The sequence below is a fragment of the Spinacia oleracea genome, chromosome 5, assembly GCF_020520425.1.
Source record: "Spinacia oleracea cultivar Varoflay chromosome 5, BTI_SOV_V1, whole genome shotgun sequence".
In the NCBI taxonomy this organism is placed as follows: Eukaryota; Viridiplantae; Streptophyta; class Magnoliopsida; order Caryophyllales; family Amaranthaceae; genus Spinacia; species Spinacia oleracea.
The window spans coordinates 20,173,089-20,190,007 of NC_079491.1; the positions used below are offsets into that span (position 1 = coordinate 20,173,089).

A 16,919-nucleotide genomic window follows, 5' to 3' on the forward strand; every position below is an offset into this window, starting at 1 on the left:
AAAGAGATTGGTTTTGATGATTGAAATTATAATTTTCAGATTTAATAAGTTTATAAAGTGTTGATTTTTGAAGTCAAAACATGTTTTTGGAATAAACTATTGTTAGGGTTTTGATTTCAATTAATTAAAGCGATTGATTCACATAATTTAATGACAATTTAAATTATGGGAATCAACTTAAATTTTCAGATTATCTATAAGCTTTAAAAAGTTGGTTTTAATGGTTTTAAAGCTAAAAAGTCAATGTTTTTATGTTAGGACTTGAGTTGACTATTTGAGACTATTTAATTAATGATTAATGAATGATTTCTAATTAAACTAAAGGTTTTAGTTTCTTAAATAGTTGCTGGAAATTTAGTAAACATGGATAATAATTTAGTTCTCTTATTTTGTTTATAGGAGTTGATTTCTAATGAGTCGTGATTCGCACAGTGGCCCCCGTACTTAGGTATTCCAAGTACGTACAAGAATAGGGTGACCACCCATCCTTTGAGGACTTTATGAAGTGTACAGAATGCGAATCATGTGAACTTATATGTTGTTATGAATTCATGTTTGATGATTGAGAGTGAATATGTTATTGTGAATTCATGTTTGATATTGAGAACGAGCATGTTATTATTGTTATTGAATCTATGAGAACGAGCATGTTATGAATTGAATTATACTTTATAGATTCTATTGAACTATCATGTTATGGACTTTTATAATCGTTGAATTATGTCAAGCATGTTGTTCAAGTTGATTTGCATGTATGAGTAGTGCGCATGCAAGTTGTTATTATTATTATGCTATAGTACAGGATGTCTAGCATAATTATTGAGCCAGTTGAATATTGCCAGTGAGCAATATATATTCTACCAAAGGGGTAGAATATGTTAGAGAGCCTATGTGAATTGAATTAAGGACAATTCGTGCTAAGGGCACACCCCGCTTGTTAATAGGCAATGTCGGGTTATCTCAAACAGTGTTTTTGAGAAGGAACAATGGAAGTAATTTCACTTGAGTCTATGTTTGATCACAAGTCCTAAAGAAGTAAAATAATGAAGAGTCATTGTTGAATTGTTTAATTGTTTGTATGTTGTGTTTTAAGTAGAGTCTTGAGTCGCCTTGAACATAACATATTAATTAACGTAAAGTGTAACCCAAAGAGCTTCAAAACTCTTGGAACGTATATACCTTGAGTATGAACAATGGGGGGAGTCTTGCTGGAAAACTTATACTCCTAGAATGATACAAGACGTTGTTTCATTCTCTTTTATGCCGTTGTGCATTGGAATTCCTGTCGGTATGGCCCGACTGTCGGTAGTAGCCCGACTTATTTTGGTGTATGGTTGGCTCCCATCACCCTTTCTTTCCTTTTGAGGATATTTTCTTTTACCCGTTCGAAGCTACTTTTTATTAATATGTGAGTCAAGAGTCGTGTCAAGTGTCGATTCTTGTCTCCATGATTGTTGGTTTATTACATGGCTTTTGTATGTGGATTATTTAATTTGTCGAGTGAAGCATGTTAGGATAGAATTTTATTCTATCTTGTTCGTACTCAGCTTTTGCTGACTTCGTGCTTCATGTCTTCTGGTCATGGCCTTTGCCAATGACCCTATGATGATCCATCAATTGCATTTGCGTTGTTGGGGAGTAGATTTTGAATAAGCAGGTTTGTAGAGATAACTTGCGGGATAAGTTATCATGGGATTCGAGTTGAGAGTTTATTCTTCCGTATTTTATAAACTCTATTTTTAGTTATAGTCATGACTACTACTATTACTAATACTATTTTCAGTTAATGGATTTTAAATGGTTTAATACTTTGGATTTGGGCCTCAGTGGTTCCAACTTGTTTTAATAACCATTAACTATTTATTTAATATGTTTTGAAAGTTAGTTAATTTCGCTGCGTAATTCTGGTAAATAGCCTTAGCCGTTATCACGATGGCGGTAATATCTTGGTAATTCCTGTGTTTTAAGTTGGAAAATATTTTATAAAAAGCAAGGAATTATTAGGGTGTTACAAAGTGGTATCAGAGCTTAGTTTCAGTCCTTCTTTGTAGTAAGTAATACTACAAAGTAGTATTTGCAGAGCTCTGGTGTAACACCCCGACAATTCTCTCTTTTCTAAAATAACTTTTAAATATAAAACGTAGAGAATTATCAAGGCATTATCGCCCGTGTGAAAACGTAACGGCTTATTCAGAATTTTGCAGCGGAAAACATAAAACTAACTGTAAGTTTATAAATAATCATTTTCAGAATAAATCCCAAAAACCAATCAACGAAAAACAAAGTTAATGTTACTAATTCAATAAGTTTTAGAGTCCACTTAAACAAACCGAATCCAACTTAGAAAATCAAATGAACTACAAGCTCTCTAATCCCGATCCCAATGATGCATCATCTTCAAACCTGTAGATGGGCAACGCTTATTGATCCTTAGGGACTGCTCACCAAAGATGGGTCATCACAGGATCAATAGGCATAGCCGTGATCAACACACACAAACAAAGCACGTAATCAGCAAAGCTGAGTACTACATACTAAAGCAATAATAATCCTAACATGATACTATTAAACATAATTAAGGTCAGACAAAACATGATAATCTGACGACCATACTTAACTAGACTAGGCTAGACTGGACTAGACTTTTATAACAATAATATTATTTTAATTGAAATAGGCAATGGACCGAGTTTTCTAGCTAGGCGAGGTACGGGCGCGACTCCGTAACCTCAGTGACCTGCGATATCGAGGAACGTTTGACTGAAAATAGGACGCGGTGATCAATCCGGTCCGAATGAAAGGCCATGGGCTACCACCAGGAACCCCAACTCCTGTTTGTCCGTCACTTTAGACGTGCACAGTCTAAAGCTATTGCTACTCAGTTTCACTTTACATGATTTACAAATTGACACCCTGTTATGACTCAACAATCACATAAGGCATGCAACTCACATTTATTTATAACTGTTTTTATCTTGGAATTGAGTAAGTGATCACAAAGGCATCAAACAAGACTCATTCCACTTAACTCCAATCTTTTCTTTAATACTGATCAACCCCTGAATATGGGTATAAGGTTTCAACTTACTAAATAAGGTCCTTTGCCCTCATAAAGTAGTGAAAAGCTAAAAAGGGAACAACAATTAACTGATCTGGATTATATACTAAATAATCTAGTGTTCCCAATCAAACATGTTTGCATCAATCTTCCATACTAACATGTTATAATCCTCAAAATGCAATAAAGGTTTAATATGTTCATCCAACAGTATCAAACATGCAATTTCAACCTGACTAAGTTCATCAACAACATCAACATAACCAAGTTCATCAATAATTCAACATGGTTTCAACAATTAGCACACATTCCAAGCACACAGGTATGTACGTACCTTGTGTAAACAAACTGATACGTCACTTTAACACTTTTAAAAGTCGCCTAAAGAGAATTCTCCACCTAACAACAACCAATATAGACTCATATCAATTCATATTGAATTTTCAGCAACATTAGGGAGCTTCAAACCCTTCCTAAACATAATTATAACATTTCCCAATATCGAAACTTGAATATTTGATTTCCTAGCATCGTAATTGTTATATTAATTATTGAGATTCGTTGAAAACTCTTCAAAGCATCATACTTTAAATTTCCAGCAATATAACTAATTTCAAACTACTCCAAAACATAATTAACATGTTTGAAATCATAAAAACAATAACTTTAATAACTTGTAATCATCCTACCATGGTTTCAAAACTCTAAAAACCTTAAAAGTTCATGCTTTAATAATTAAAATTCTAATTTCATTTCAATTACATAATCTCAAATTTAAATTATTAATTATGCAAAACATGTAATCTGAATTCATAATTAACTCATACAAACTATAATTTAATTCAAGGAAAACATGAATTATATTAATAAAACATGATTAAAACATAAATTAGTTTAAGGGTTTCAGAATTAACCAAAATAAGAAAAGAAGGAGTGATGGCCGGCGGCAGGGCGGCGCGGCAGCGGGACCAGGAGGAGGAGTACGTCGGACGGCGTCAGATGGACGCACGGTGGTTGTGCGGCGGTCGCGGAGGCTGGCGATGCATCTGCAGTGACGTGAGAGAGTGAGACAAGCACGAGGGAGAAGAGGGAACAATGGTGCTCGCGAAGGAGAAGGGAGCAGCGAAGAAAGGCCGGCGGCTGGGCAGGGCAGCGACGGCGGGTTGACAGCTGCAACCAGGTACTGTGGTGCGACGGTGGAGGAGGGCTGGTGGCTGAAGCAAGGGGTTTGTGGTTCCTGTTCACGTGAAGTTGCAAAAAGAAGGAGGGTTTGGGTGTTTTGTTTTTCACGTGAAATTGAAAGAGAGGAGAGTGGAGGAGAGTTGTGGGTTTGATATTTTGGGCTTTACCAAATGGGCTTAGAATTAGGATTTAGTTTTAGGATTTCAATCTAAAATCGGTAAGGATAGTTTTCTAAATTCAATCGGTTTCGCAATTCGATTTCTTTTCAACGTAAAATTCTAAAATTATTTTAATTTCATAAATTCTTAAAATATTTAAAATGCATTTGAATAAATAAATATACATTAAAACTAAAATTCACCAATGTAATTTAAATATAATTAATTATACGTAAAACTATATTAATAAACTTTATAAATATACGGGGGATTACATCTGGTTTGAGAGCTGCTTTGCATTAATCAATAGTGCAAAGTGGTAAATCCTTAAACTACGATTGCAGAACTTTAGGATTTTTCGAAAACTATTTTTCTAAAGCCAAAATGTTGTTTTTGAGTACTTAAAATTTTGAAAAGCCAAATACCAATTATTTCAAGAATTTGAAAATCATTTTAATTATTCGATTTTTATTAAAATTCGAATTATTTGTTTTACTTCCGAAATATTCTCGGAATTTTTCAAAAAAAAAAAATTCATTTTATTTTTTGATTTTCCGAATTTTAAAAAAATAATTATATATACATATATTTTTTTCGAAATAATTATTTGTTTAATTATTTACTTATTTATTCCTTTTTAATTATTTTCGAAAATAATCGGATTAATTTAAATTATTCGATTAATTATTTCAATTTTCAATTTTAATTTTAATAATTTCGTATGTATTTGAAGTTATTTATTAAATTAACTTCGAAAATTATTATTATTCTTCAAGTGAGAAAGGGTAGATTAAGAAGGGTATAATTAGACTAAGTATGCGTTTGATTTAAGTATGCATTTCTAATCAAGTGTTTATGTGATTATGCCTTGATTATGTGATATTTTAATTAAAGTTTGATCATGTAATTAAAGTTTGATCATGTCTTGTTTTGCTTTATGTGATTAATTGCATCACGATTCATGATTAAGCATGTACTTGTGCATTGAAATTGTATGGCTCAACGAACTTACTTTGTTTTTGGAACACTTTAGTAAGACTTTGTAGCTGTTAACTTTCAGAATTTAAGATGTTGATCTCAAAGTACGCAAATCTAGGAAACCTAGAGAAGCTAGATTGTGAAACCCCACACATTTATGTGAAGAAGATCGAGTTTGCTTGCAATTACTTTGCTACAGTGAAGAACCTACCCGAATTAAGGAAGAAAGATGTTATGGCAGAGATGGTTATTCATTGCTTACCTGCTAGGAACCTATACATAGAGCTTAAGAACCGATTTCGCGATATGCATATGGAAAATGGCATTCCTAATTAGTACAAGTATGGTACTCCAGATGGTAGATGGAGATATGATTTGGAGATTATGACCACAGTGATAGAGCTTGCGGAGGAATGTTTTGATGATGTTAAGACTGTGGAAAACATCAACCTTACATGATTAGATAATGAGACAGAAACTCAGATGGATGAGGATAGTGATGATGATGTTGTTGAGATTGAGAACCCTAATCCTATCATTCCTGAACCTACTATTGAGATCTCCAGTGACACAGAAATTGAGCCAGAGACTAACACTGATGAAGTTAACAGTGAGCTACAACAGAATAATGAGGATATGGAGTATGAGTTTGATCCAGAGGAAGACTTTGATGACTTTGAAGACCATGAGCACTCTTCACCAGTTTGTAGAGGTGGTTGGATAGTAGAGTAGCATTTTAAAGACTTTTCTAATGTAATAGCTAGCGCTTAAATTTTAGTGAAGTAATAAAGTAGTAGACTATTATTTACGGTTTTAGTAGTTCAGTTTTGTGGTTTCAGAATAAAGTACGATCCAAAGGATGTATTATTTTCCCATTGAAGTAATAAAGTCTAGAATTCTTTCTTTTACCTCTAATTCTAAGTTTATGTTCTCTTTGAGCGATTATCGCAAAAGAATTTCATGTATTTCTTCAATGAAATTATACTTGCAAAGTGGTTCAATTTTCACCACTTAAACTTTGTGATGCGGACTAAGAGAGCCATTGCCCAGGAAAAGGAGCCTTGGAGCCAACAGAAGTCCAAGCACGTACTGCAGCGATTTCACATACTTCGAGAAATCGTTGAAAGGAAAGAAATCGAGATTTGCAAGGTTGGAACTGACGACAACGCCGCGGATCCATTAACTAAACCGTTGCCACAAGTGAAGCACAACACACGTGTAGCAACCATGGGAATCAAGCATGTTGGAGAATGGATTTGATTTTCTACGTTTTGTTTTAGAACATCTGTTAGATCTGTATTTAAAACAATTGGTTTAACTATTTCATATTTATGAAATTATTTATTTCATATTCATATAATTTTGGTTTAGTATTAAATGAAAAGTCCAAGTGATTCAAAACATTTAAATGGGATGTCAAGATGGATTCTTCGACAAAGAAACACCCATAAGTGAACTTGAATATTGAAGCCACAAAGGATCCCTAATCCAGGTCATTGAAAGGTGGACGACCAATGACTAATCAAGATTAGATTGTAAGTAGATTTGTAGTTCGGTTTCTTGAACTAGATTGACTGGATGTCAAAAATCTTTTGCATAGATACTTATTGGATCTTGTATCGGATTGACCATGAGAACACTTTAAGAGATTAGAGTCATGTCATAAGCAGTTCTCATTAATGATGATTAGAATTGTTCCTCAAAACATGTGTAATTATGATTGCTCGTTTGAAGATTAGTTCGCTTTGATGCTCGCTAAACGTCGCACCGTAAACGGAGACTATAAAAGAAGTTATTGGGCGTACTATGAATCAAAGTGAGTGTTCATAGATTGCAAAACTGGATTGTCCTCCTATCTTTGATAGGATATGGTTTTGTTGTGTAACAAGGCCTCTCGGAGAGTTAGATACTGTGAAAAATGCATGGTCGTGCACAGTATGGTTAAGGCTTAACCTTCTGTAAAGTTTAACAGTTGAACTCAGTAATCCGAGAAACACTTATGGACCTAATAAGGATGGCTCGGATCTTACCTTATGTTCAGCAAGTAACACTAAGTGACAAAGGAATGTGAATGCACATTTGTCTAAATGACAAATGGGAGAGTGAAGGAAATATGTCCTTCACCCAAGGTACATTAGTCCAATACCAAGGTTCAGATAAATTACGAGCAATTAATTCAGTGAGATCAAGTCATCGGAACAGCTGGTTGGCCGGAGCAATGCTTCCGATCAGTGAGTTCTAATCTATATTAGGCTCACAGCTTACTCTTGACTGAACCTATAAGGTCACACCATTGGCATGTAACAGATCATTAGATTAAATGAATCGGAAATTCATTTAATAGCTTTTCGGGAATTAGTTCGGAAAAACATTAATATACGATATGATGTTGGATCGGAATCGTATATCGTATCGGGAATATTCGTTAGCTAGGCGAAATGGATAATCGTATCGTACGACGGTGATTCGTCAAGTACTATACGATAAACATTAGCCGTAAGGCATTGGTCGCGGATACGAGCAAGGCAAAGCTGTCGGCCCGTCGAGCCAAGCGCGCAAGGCCCAACGAGCGCAGCAGCTCGCCAGCGCGAGAGAAAGGCCCATGGTCTGCGGCAGGGCGCGCGCGGGACAGCAGCAGCGGCGGCACACAACAGCGAGGCCCAAGGCCCATGGCTGTGTTGCTGCGCGCATATGCTCGTGGGCTTGTGCGAGAGCTGGCCGGCCTAAGGCCTTGTGCTTTGGCCGGTCATGTTATAACCTAAGGGAATTATGTTTTTCCAACTTACACATTACGTAATTCAGTTTAACCTAAATCAAAAGAGAAACCCCAATATGTTTTGAGCCTCCGTTCAAACTGTTCTTCCCTAAAAGCTAAAATATCTTGAGTGACATCTAAGCCATTAATCTCAAGACGGATCTGAACGTGTCGGTGAACCAAGTAGAGGAACGACATTTGGAGTTCTTGTTCGTGTTCGTAATTCGTTGAAGTAGGGAAAATACGCAACAAACGTAAGTCTGCTCGATTTGTACTTTATACATGGTTCTTGGCTTTGATTATTCCACTGCGTTAATATGTTTTTAACTGTATTCCCTTACATTGGAGACAAACGTGATTTATCAGAAAACACACTTATCACATGACACAAATTATCACACATATTTTATCGTTCTGGTCTAGCTTAATTTTTAATTTTTTTAGGATATTTCCTCTTCTTGTACCTTGCCCTCTTTTTCATATCAGTTCATAATGCAATGCCAACAAAACAAATACGAAGCACATTTTTAAGTTACAATATCATTTCAAACTATGTTTTAATACACAAATATATTTCCGAACAATTTCGCAAATAACTATCACAGTATCAATCAAATTAAATAACAATCCTATACCAATTAAATTCATGATATTCATGGCCATGGATATATGATCATATAAAAAGAATGATTTTCACACACATGGACACAAATATGATTTTCGCTGAACATAAAAGTTACCTCAATAAGATGATCTCTCTCGATACTCCCTAACTGAAATCCAACTTCTATACTCCAACTTTCACAATACAATATCTCCATATTGCTTTAACTCCATGATCGATCACCCTCAGTGAGCTGCAGTATTCTAGCAAACTGGTTCTTCTTAAGCTGCAAAAATCAAGAAAATTTTAGGAACCGAAACCTATTACAGCGGGTTCTTGAAAATGGTAAATGAAAACAGGTTCCTGTTCAGAATACCATATTATTTAAAAAAAATTAGAAAAATAAGCTTGAATTGTATTATATGTTGGGCATATGAAACATTTTTATTTGGTCCCATCTCATGACTGTGGGTACTCTATATTAGAATTGGTAAGTATAGAGTAATTTAACCAACAAAGTACGCATTCTGAAAATTGAGAATCATAACCTGTTGCAACAAATTTCCAATTTTGTTACCCGGAACAGAGACCTTAACAACATGTTTAGTATCCTTCCCTGACTTTCTGCTCACCCCTTAATACAGATCCAAGCCATATGCATGTCCCACTTTGGTAAGTTTTATTCACTTTAGCTTGATTATTATTCATCTAAACTTATCATAACCTTCTTTAGTTATAAAATAGTATATGGCCCAGACGTTACTCCGGCTTTTACATTTAGTGGGGTTTACTTTTTGTAAATAAGTGTCCATATAGGTGGTTTCGTTAAAGAATTTTCGTGGTGACGCAATATCAACGGCCGATCAACAACGTTCCAATCTAAAGCCCCATATCCGAAAATCAGAACAAAATTGAATCCTCTTCGTCGTGATTAGTTGATTATTATAGGGAAGGTAATATGATTTTTTTTAATACATGAGGTCTTGTGTCTGATCCTAGCTACATGTGTTTTGGTTGTCAATGAATCAATGATATCATTGATATGTCATGATTGCTTATTAGTGGTGACATGACGCAATTAATAAGGAAGAAACTACGTGGCACATATACATTCTTAAGTTCCTTTTAATATATTAGTATAGGTATCATATTTGAATAGTCATTTTTTCCAAATTAAATTTATTGTATTTAAAATTATTTTTCTTGAAATAAGTGCAAATAAAATAAACAAAACAAGGCATTCAACTATTTCAATAAAAAATATGAAGTATAACCGCCCATGTAGCAACACGACCGACACTCCCGCTCTATCAAGTATAAATCTTCTATTCCATAATTTGTATCCCATCTGTGCGTCATTTTCATCAAAGTGGTTGATATTTGAATTTGGACATCCACTTTATAATATTTTTCTCATTAAATTACATTATTGTCAACCAATATTAGACCTGATCAAATGGCGGGCCAGACCGGGTCGAGCGAATAAAAATCTGCCCATTATGTCGGGCCAGGCCAGGTCATGTTTCGGGCCAATTTTTGTGCACAAATCCCGCTATTTCGGGCCAAAATTAGCGGGCTATTCGGGCCATTTTCGGACCTGGCCAAATTTATAACTAAAATTGTTGTTTTACGTTGTCCAAAGCCCGCAATTTTTTTTAAAAGTTTGGGCCGGGTCGGGCCCGAAAAGCGGACCGAAATATTCTGCCCAAACCCGCAAATTTTCGGGCCGGGCCGGACCCGTGATGATCAACTCTAACCAATATATAAAACAAAATGACGTACAGATGTTACACATTGTTGGACGAAATATTCTAATCCCACTCTATCCATCTCCTAAAACTAGGGGTGTAGATAGGTTCAAATTCGGACCGGATCGGACCAACCTGGATCGGATCGACTGAAATTTTGATATTCAAAACACAAAGACCGGACGATTATGCTTGGACTGGATCTCGGACCGGACAGAAAAAACCGGTCTAAAATCCGGATCTGACCGGTTTGGACCGGTTGTATATTTTTTATTTTTTCTACGAATTATGGTAAAAAAGAAAATATATATATAAAAAAATTAATTGTTTAAGCCATTTTTTGTAAGATAAAATAAAATATATCACAATATAGTAATATTAACAACATAGTAAAGGAGAAAATTATATTTTTGAATAGTTTATACGGTTTTTTCATGAAATGCCCATGAGGTTTGAAAAAACGCACCAAATACCCTCGCGTGTTTCAATTCACATAATATACCCCTATTTTTTTCCAAGTTTGCACCAAATACCCCTAAACCGACCTTCCGTTAGTCCTCCGTTAAGTCGTGTTTATAATTCACAATATACCCCTTTTTATAAACTTAATGCATAATATACACCTATTTGTAAACTAAGTTGCACTAAATATCAAAACTGCCTTTTTTTTTTCTTTTCTCTCCATCCCTTCCTTCTGTTTTCCTGATCCATTTTCTCCGGTGCACTCCATTGTTCTACAACCGCCAAAATAAGAATCAATGCGCAAACAATCAAATTCGAAAAATCAATTACTTCCATTCACAATAATCGCCCACAAATTGGACTGAGATTGGAGAAACAATAAGGGCGGACTCAGAGAAGTACATACGGAATTGAGCTACTTAAAACACAAAGGCTGCAAAAATTGAGCCACTTTATCAAAGATATTCAGATCAACAACACTTACAACAACACTTACAGGGAATTCCTTAACTAAGTGCTCATACTATCTTAGTAATAAGTTGAAAATCCTAGAATTAGAATTCGATTCTGGAAATCCACCACCATAATCAATGTCTGCTTCTACATTGACTCCCAATTTTCTTCAAACAGTCTCCGCTCAATTTTACTCACTCTCTCAATTCCCAACACCCTCAACTTCTCGAATTTCATTCAATCGCAAATCAAAACACCCAATTTCGTCAAAATCATCTTCAATTGATTCTTTATCCGGGTTATCGGGTTTAGCCGAGGGTGTGTATGTTGGTAGCTTGGCAAAGCTATCTTCTGAGGGAATTGTAAAAAGAGTGTTTGAATTTGTGTCAAATTTTGAAGGTGATTTGTTTTGGTCTCTTAATGGGGTTGGTGCTCCTGATTTGATTGTTGTTTATGTGCCTGAAGGGTGCCGGGTTGATGGCCCGTTGCACTTGAGGTATTGCTCCGTGGCAGGGTAAAAATGGCCGGAGCGGCACACAATGGATTGGCCAGTTCATCATTTGAGAAACCTAAATCCTTAATTCCTTCGAATTTTACCCTAATACCTCTGTTAAGATCAGAAGCAAGAACACGAGGATCACGTATCACCAATTCCTCCAAGTCTCCAACTGGGTTTTTGAGAATCCATTTTTCTCGAAGAATTCAAGAATTAATCCAGATTTTTCGAATTTCCTGCTGGGTTTGAGCAACAGTGGTTTCCAATCTTTGGAAAGTTTGGAATGAGCGTCGCCAGAAATGGAGGAGATGGAGAGTTGACTGGGTCACTGAATCGACGGTGCAACCGAGGATGTTGAACCCTGGGCCGAGATCGGCCTCCGCCGGCGACCAGAGAGTGGAAATCGGAAGCCGTCGGCGACTAGAGAGCAGGAGGAAGAACATCTGAGAGGAGAGAGAAAGAGAAAGAATTTGAGATTTTTTTTTTTGGAATTTATGTCGAAAAACATGTATTAAGGGCAAAATAGTAAAACGCCACTAACGGCAGACTAACGTCTGTTAACTGAAGGTGCATCTCATGAACAGTACGGAAAAATAGGGGTATATTATGTGATTCAAAATACGCGAGGGTATTTGGTGCGTTTTTGCAAACCTCGGGGGCATTTCATGAAAAAACCGTAGTTTATATTATATTTTATAAAGGAAATATCGGTCTGGTCCAAAATCGGGTTTTGGACCGGACCGGGCCGATGATCGAAATTTGATATTTCTCGACCGGAAGACCGGACCGATTGCATTCGGTCTGGTGTGGGTCAAACTTGCACACCCCTACCTAAAACAACTTGCATGCATGGAGACTGTTGCGATTAAGGAAATATAGACACGTACAATTTACTATGTATAACTAAAAAGTAGATAACTTTCACATAAATAAGAGTAACTTTTAAGCATTTTACGTCAACTTTAATTTCGGTGTACAATATTTATCGTACACTCATGTAAATAAGAATTTGTGAAAGTAAATTCTGAATTATTTTAATATGTCAAGAAAGTGAAAGTCGGTGATATAATTAAGATTACTATTAGGAGTAGTTGCATGAATTATGTAAAAGATAAGTATATATTAATCCAATAATTAAAATTACTATTAGGAGTACTAGTTGCATGGATCATAAATAATTATATATTACTCCAATAATTAAAATTACTATTAGGAGTAGTTGCATGAATCATTAATAGAGACACTATTCTCACCAAATAAAATCTAGAAAATCTTAAGCTTTCTCTTAGAAAAAAATGGAGTGAAAAGTATGGGTTGATATAATCTTAGTTAATGAAAGAAAAATTTGATTTTGATCACCTAAAAAAATAAAAAAAATCAAAAAATTGTATTTTACCAATTAAAAAAAACTTATATTTTACCATTTGTTAGAGTTATGGTATATCCTTAGGAATCCAATAGAGTCCTAAATCTAATAGAGTTACGTTATAATTTCCTATATAAATCAATGATGTAACCAATTATGATTAAGCTAAGTTATATTATCATCAATTAATATTATCCCCTTTAGTTTATCACCATTCAAAAAATAAATAAAAATTGATTTTTACCATCTAGAAACAAAAAAAAGTTGAAGAAAACATGATGTGGGGGCAACAACTCATATGTGAGTTGTTTCTACCATGCCCAGATGTTATCCAAAACTAGCCGGAACTTCTTCCCACCTATTGCTTGAATGAAGTGATGATAGAGCTTTAACAGCGTCAAAATTGTAAAGCGATTCCCCTATAAGTCTATAACACATATTATCATCTTCTCCAGAATGGCAGAATCTCCGTAACATTAAAATCCAGAGTTACCGAAACCCAGAACTGAGCATCAAAACAGCCCTTCACCCTCTCATGAGTCTCATCATCATACATTCATACACATACCGAGTCAATGTTGTTTTTCCCATTCCGTCGATCCCAAAAAAGTCAACAGAGAGGGTATCTGTAGTCATGGAGTCCTCAAACAACATGCTTACAATGTTATTCCTATCTCCTTCCCTTCCGACGGCCAAATTGTTCACAGTTGGACTGCTAATAACTATGCTACTAAACTAGGCATGGTAACATTGAAGAATAAAACCATCACGTCTTTCAAAGTGCAAACGGAGGCTCATTTTAAACCCCCTGAACAGTATGACAGAAGAAGTTTAGATGAAAAGTGATTCAAATTGAAAAATTACTAATTATCCTAATGGAACTAATGAGACTGATGGAACTAAGTGATTTAAATCAACTCTAATGGAACTAAGTGATTTAAATCAATTCTAATGGAACTAAGTGATTCAAATTAGTTCTAATGGAACTAAGACCAAGGGGGTATTCCCCTTATTGCCATATGGTTTTAAGGTGGAACCTCCTTTGGATTTGTTAAATGGACTCTCTCTCTTGATAACGGGCGCGGCCCAGAGTGTCTATCACAGCAGGTTGATTAATCAACATATCAAATCAATTTTTTTTCCCATAATGACTGAAACCAAGGTGATTGATGCATCCTCCCCTTACTATCTCCACCCCGCATCAAACACAAGCATCGTCATCTCGCCGGTAGTCTTGCGTGGGGAAAACTATGAAGAATGAGCTCGATCGATGGGTCAATGCTTTTAAAGAAAACAACAAAATTGGGTTCTTTGATGGCACGATTGAACCACCGACGACAGAAGAACCAGATAAGATGGCTCTACAGGTGCAGGTGAATTTCATGCTCGGTGCTTGGATACATAACACACTTGACACATCCATTCGTTCCTCTATTCCTCTTACTGATAATGTAAAGGACATGTGGGATGATATTCGATAAAGTTTCTCGGCTGGAAACGGACCTCGAATAAATGAATTAAAGAATCAGATTGTCACTTGTGAACAAGGAGGAGACTCGGTGGTCACCTACTATGGAAAACTACATCTATTATGGCAAGAGCTTGCATCATATTTAACCCCTCCATGCTCTTGTATCTGTTCTTGCGGCTCGAAGGTTGCTTTGGCTAAAGAAAGAGAAGATGCGCAGGTGCATCAAATTTTAATTGGGCTCGATTCAGCCATTTATGGTAATGTTCAAACAAATATGTTAATGCAGGATCCCCTCCCATCATTGAGTGTGGTTTTCTCAAAAGCACAAACACAAGAGAGAAACCACATGGCCGGTTACTCGTGCCTCGGATCGTAAACCAGAGGCTGTTAGATTTGCATCCCAAGAAACGGCTCGGGGTCGCTCCTCAATGGCTGCAAAGGGGTCTGACAAACCTCGTGTCAATACCACTTGCTCACATTGTGGTAAACCTGGCCATGATCAGGAGAATTGCTTTGAATTGCTAGGATACCCAGATTGGTGGTATTCTGAAAATAGGGTAGCATCACGGGGAAGGGGACGCATCAGTCGTGGTGGTCGGGGTAACACCAGTCGTGGGCGTGGTAATGCATTAGCTAATGCTGTTGGTCGCGGCTCAGGCAGTGCGACACACCAGTCTATTAGCGAGGGAGACCATATAACTTCAGTTTCGGATGAGCAATGGAACAAATTTATTTCGGCTTTTAATTCCAACAACGTCAATTCTTTGACCGCTAAGCTTGACGGTAAGACCCTTGCCACTAGATGGCTCATCGACTCGGGTTGCTCGAATCACATGAGCGACAATAAGAGTTTATTCAAACTCTTGACTGATACTTCTCCTTCATCAGTGGGTTTACCAAATGGTAAATAAGTAATGGCGGCGAAGGAAGGAAGTGTGGTATTGAGCAACACATTAATCTTGAATGATGTGTTATATGTTCCCGAACTAAACTGCAATTTGATTTCTGTCTTTCAATTACTTGTAAGTTCACCTTATGATGTCACATTTACTGATAAGCTTTGTGTAATACAGGACCGCAATTCGAGGACCCTGATTGGAGCGGGTGAACAAAGTGACGGGGTCTACTGGTTCAAGCCGATGCAACGTATTCAAGCTCACCATACGACATTGTTGGGAAAACACGAGTTATGGCATCAACGACTCGGACACCCCTCTCGGAAAGTTGTGTCCCTCTTACCTTTTTTTTGCAAGTAGTGAGAATAAAGCTCAAAGTTTGATTAATGATTTTTGTGCTTGTGAAGTATGTTTACATGCTCACCAACCTAGAAGTGTTTTCCCTTTAAGTGATAATAAAGCCGACGATATATTTTCCTTAATTCATTGTGATATTTGGGGTGATTATAAGGTTTCTTCGAGTTGTGGTGCATATTACTTCCTCACAATTGTTGATGATTTTTCTCGGGCTGTATGGGTGTATTTAATGTCTGCACAGAGTGAAGTAGGACAAATAACTAAGGATTTTTGTTCTATGGTGCATACTCAATTTAATAAAAGGGTAAAAATCTTGAGTAGTGACAATGGTAAGGAGTTTACTTGTTTAAGTAAATTTTATGCTGAACATGGAATTTTGCATCAAACTTCATGTGTTGATACACCTCAACAAAATGGTGATAAAGTTGGATAAAATGTTAGAGAGAGAAAGTGAGAGAGAGCCCCCCCCCCCCCAACCGCCGGATTCCAGCAGCAAGCCCATTGGTCAGCCAGTAGAGTTCTCAGTCAGCCACAACGCCACCAACCCACCCCAACCCAGTCCCCACCGGACCAACGAGCCCAACGACACCAGCAACACCCACCAGGGATGCAAAACCACGACAAAACCGTCCTATGCAGCCATGGTTCAAGGAGCGACCCAAAACCCACCACCTGCTTACCGACCCCTAGCCTCCCTACAAGCCCTCACCTCCACTACCCCACCCCCAAATTATGACCCAAGCATGGAAGCTTTCATCAGCCTCGACAAGGAGGAGGCAATGGTGCTCTCGGAGCAATGGATAAATTCACTTATCATCAAAGTGATAGGAAAATCATTCTCAGTTGATTACCTCAAAACAACCCTCCAAAGAATTTGGAAAACCAACCACCAGATTCGCTTCATTGCCTTGGGCAAAGGTTTCTACAACATTTCG

The 16,919-nt window shown here is 36.7% G+C and overlaps 1 long non-coding RNA gene across 1 annotated transcript; it reads right to left on the reverse strand.

Moving 5' to 3' along the window:
* Window positions 1–2,178: 2,178 nt before the first annotated feature.
* Window positions 2,179–4,670, reverse strand: LOC130460920 (uncharacterized). The gene is made up of 3 exons (XR_008921146.1): window positions 3,973–4,670; window positions 3,393–3,457; window positions 2,179–2,437 (listed from the first exon to the last, which is right to left on the reverse strand). It is a non-coding gene; the product is annotated as an uncharacterized lncRNA (long non-coding RNA).
* Window positions 4,671–16,919: the final 12,249 nt, after the last annotated feature.